We start from the raw sequence: 4,915 nt of genomic DNA on the forward strand, positions 1-4,915 counted from the left end.
CACTTCGCCGCCGACCCTCTCTGTGTGTATCACAAGGCCTCGCCCCAATACCAACAAATCATATCACCTGTATTGCCGTCAGTAATAGTTTTCTTGAAGACCTATTCAAGTGGGCGACTAGTCTCATCGGCGTGTACAAACACTTGGGATTCCAGAAGTCCGTCTGTCCTACCCCTCGCTCATCTGGAATAAAATCCGCAGAAAATGAACGAAAGTGTTTAAACTGATTCACAAAGTTGAATGTAGTCATCTATGAACACAATTAATCACTGTATCATCCCACGAGAACATACTTCAATTTGTTGCAGCAGACGGACTGACAAACAGACAGGAAACGATCATGACATGTGTCAAACATAATTATCAATACTCAATAGATGAGGATAAGACGATAGCAGTGAATCATGCAATTGTTTTGATTTCATGAAAGTGTTTGTATACAGTATGGAGATGAATATTTGCCAAAATCTCAACTTTTAAGATAATTAGTAAAATAAAGAAGCACTCGATAACATTTTAGAAAAGAAGGGTATTCTCGGTTTGAATATACATAGGCCTACACAAATGCATTTAGATATGCATTTATAGGGCCTAATCTTATAGGGGGCCTATACCATAATTATATACATGGGCACCTATATGTTTGAATTTTTAGTGAACAAAACAATCGGTTATGTCGGAAGCGACTATAATACATTCTCGCAGCCAAAACAGCTACCTTGTACGTGGCTATTCATGGGAACCCATCTTTTTGGAACAACATTTGGTATCATGTTTATCGTTAAAGGGATCGTACAGTTCTGGTTGAGACCTAATTTCAGGTTTCTAACATTTTTAGGTGAGATAATGAGAAATCTCATATGAAATATGAAAGAGCATGCAATTTTATGAGGAATTCAACGTTTATTTGATAAAAATTGGTTTTGAAATGGCTGAGATATCCAAAAAAGAACGATTCTAGTAAAGTGTGGGACCCACACTTTGTAACCATCGCTTTGTTTTACTTTGTTTTTGGATGTTTCAGTTATTCCAAACCCGATTTTCATCAAATAAACTTTGAATTCCTCTTAAAATGGTATGCTCTGTGCTATATCATAAGTGTTTTCTTGGTATCTTGCAAAAATTCGAAAGCCTATTTCTCATCTCAACCAAAACTGTACTATCCCTTTAAGTACACCGGTATACAATCATTTAAGTGTGGAAAAAAATTGTGGTATGTCTCAGTGGCTGTCAATACACCCATTTCCAAAGAGTTCCTTCCTCAGAGAAGGGCCTGCAATGTTGTATACTAGTAATGTAAGTGCCGTTTTTTTTTTTTTGTCTGAAACGGGCTCAAACCAGCATGAATGCAAACGTCAAAACTTCAAGATGGAAAAAAAAAATAAGTCCTGGATGTTGTGACAGCGTCACAATACCATACCGTGGGCATTTCAGTGTATTTACCTTCCACGTATTTTGTATCACATATTTGTTCTGTTTGGTGATTGAGCCCCAAATTCCCTTCAGCATATTGCACCCATTACAAAACAAGAGATTAATCATATAACGTAATATAAATCCACGACATCGCGAAATATGCCCGAGGATGATAACCTTCATTTACCATCTCCAGAGACCGCTGTTGTGTGCATCCAAAATATTGAGGGTTCAGCGCAAAAATGCTGGTTCAACAGAACTTCAGTTGGCATAATCAAATTTGAGACGGTCATGACTTCTGGTGAGAAACTCGGAACTATAATGTTTTACTAGCCCCTGAGGTATTGCTAAATGTAGCCATTTAGGCGATTTTCAAAACCAGTCAGGCGCTCAGCAAAAATTTGCAGCGACCTCGTCGTTGGCAATGTCAGTAATGGCAGTGCAGTATATTGCTGAAACAAATTTAAGGTTACATTTATTTCATTGCCATCTCCAACCCCCACCCCAAAAATGTGTTTACAAAGTTTGTAATTCCATTCCATTTTTTTTTTAAAAAATTGATTCCAGATTAATTCAAAGATGATAGATAACTAGAGAATGACTCGATCGAAGAAGCATATCGTTTGTTTTTAGACGTGCATTAATTCTAAATTACTTTAATATTTTGATCTTTCACTTTCCCATCAGCGGCGCTGTAAAAGAAAAAGGTAGTTTTCAAATTTATCGTAGAAGCTTTAAAGGGATGGTAGGCCTATAGTTTTGTTGGAGATGGGGATTCTGTTTTTCACTTCTTGCGAGATAAAAAAGAAAAAAATCAGAAAACACTTTTAATGAGCATACAAATCCTGAGAGGAATTAAAACTTTACATGATAAAAAACCCGTTTTGAAATGGCTGAGATATCCAAAAACAAAGTAAAACAAAATGGTCCTAATAAAAGGTGGGTCCCACCTTTTATTATGACCTCATTGCTTGTAGATATTTCAGCCATTTCAAAACCAATTTTTATCAAAAAACTTCGATTTCATATTAGAATTGTATGCTCGTTAATAATTCATATAATTCGTTTCTAATTATCTCCTAAAAAGTTTGCATCACAATCCCTATCTCAGACAAAACTATACCCATCCCTTTAAAGCTGCAGTACTATACCCATCCCTTTAAAGCTACAGTAGGTGATACGACAAGTATACAGAGAAAAGAAATCCTGGCAAAACGTTGCCTCATTCCCCCTGACTATCGGTTTGACTGCTCTGTCCTTGATGATCCGACTGAATAAAACGCGGCAACTGACCATTTCCGGCCGTTGTATCACATAAACGAGGGAGAAAAATGTTCAGAATTGTTTCCGTCCTCGTTAACTGGAATCGTGGAACGAAGGTTTCCAGGGTCACTAAATGGCCGTCGACTAGGCTTTGATTTACGTTCCACGCTGGCCCATATCCTCATTCAGAAAAAAAAAGCAAAAACAAAAATGAAATGAAAAATAACAGAAAAAAAAACACCAACATCTTGGAGCGACTCTCTGTACGACAGTAGCTGATCTCGTATATAGTCTCCATGCTAATAGAAATTGTAAGCGTTCATCAGTTCGTCGAAGGAGTGTACTGCCTCCCCCCCCCCCCCAAGCTCGTGTAAAATTAGTCCCAAAGTCTGTCCTTTTGGTACAAAAATAGATCATTACGTTACCTGACTCGATAGTTGATTAGCAATATCTGTCAGATATCTTGTTTACATTAACACGCTGATCATTTTTCCCCCAAAGCGCTTAGAACATACATTATATGAATTATTCAGTAGAGCAACCAAAAACAAATAAACAAACAAAGAAACAGCTTTCAAACATCTAGATGTTCCCCAAGGTGAAAACAAGACGTAGTTCTGTAAAGAAAAGATGAATGTGATGAAGATGATGGTGATCATTTTCACCATTCTAATGTTTTGAAGCACATCCTAATGGTAACTGGTATAGTCGCAATTTTTACGTTCATGGGAACAGCAAATATAATAAGAGCGACATTATTCATTCTTGTTATGATTTATGATACGTCGAAAGGAATGGTTTGTTTTATTGTAAAAAAAATAAGCTGCAATTTTTTCGATTGTATAATATGCAAATGTATTTTTGTACTTTATACTTTTGTTGGATATAAAATGAAATGAAACGAAATGAAAATGAAATGATAATAAGAACTATAATGAGATAATGATGGCCCTTTGTCGGTAGTGCAGAAGAACAGTGTAAATACTGTTCTTTCTGATGCAAATTCAAACATACACATCTTTATTCTTACAAACACGCAGGTCTGTTAAATCATAATCTTATTTCCCCGTTATACAGTATCAGGACAGTTTAAACTAAGAAAGAGAACTTTGATTGGTCTGCTTCCTTTATCGGTTAAGTAAAACTCATTCGCATTAGGAACGCAATCATTTTCCCCTTGAGTTCTTATCGTGACCTCGGTGTTGCGTGTCACGTCCAAAGATAAGTTGGTACTGAATATCAATATTCACACACTTTGAATGCATATTCTGATACAGATGGCAAACAAGCCAAGTGATAAGCAATGAGTACTTCTTTCGGTGTTGGTGTGCAGTATAGCTATCTGTGTGTTCGCATTTAACATAAATCAACTTTGACATGTCGTAGCATCAATATTGAAGAATTAACAAGATACGCCTCTTTTCTTATCATTATCTCTTCTTTGACGCTTCAATGTAATTGCGTACATCATGCCAAGCTTTACTGACGACGATAAATCTGTATAATTTTTGTCTCTGAGCAAACGCTGGAAAGGTGATACTCCTCTTGTATATAAAGATTCTCCTACTTTTCTCACTACAGTGCATGAGACTGTCGAAAATGAATAAACAAGCACATAAAACAATAAGTCAGCAGCAGTATAAAGTTGTAGCACTTCATTCACACAGTGAAGTTAAACAGATTGCTTACGAATTCTGGTTGTGGTTTTATAACCCCGTGGGAAAATACAATATCAGATGCAGCGGTTTAATATTTGTGCTAAAGTATAATGACGAATCTTTCACGTTTCGTCGATCAGAACTGCAGATTAAAAAGAAGAAAAAAAAGGCAAATAATGCGTCTTTTCTGATGTCACTCTAGGAATTAACAAAATAATTCCGTCAGTAAACCCATTATACCTCTTCAAGATGTTGATACCGGCAAAACATATGGCGGCTACAATCGATAGGTCACTCGTTGAAAATACATGTACAATAATGCACAAGTAATTCATGATATAAAGTTATATGATGTATAGATCATATATGACATATCAAATTTCGATCTGATTTCATTTCTTAAAATTTCAAGGTAGAAAGCGAAATACTGAACAATTGGTTGAAATGTAGTACTACATGTTACACTGTGAGCCACTTCGTTTGCAGATACATGTCGTTGGGGTCGAGGACATAATGATTTGCCTCGATCGACAAATTTGTTATCGTATAATAAAATTATTATTATCTGAATATATACA

The sequence above is a fragment of the Diadema antillarum genome, unplaced genomic scaffold (assembly GCF_040938485.1).
Source record: "Diadema antillarum isolate AM-2024a unplaced genomic scaffold, OU_Dant_1.0 scf00000037, whole genome shotgun sequence".
Classification (NCBI taxonomy): Eukaryota; Metazoa; Echinodermata; class Echinoidea; order Diadematoida; family Diadematidae; genus Diadema; species Diadema antillarum.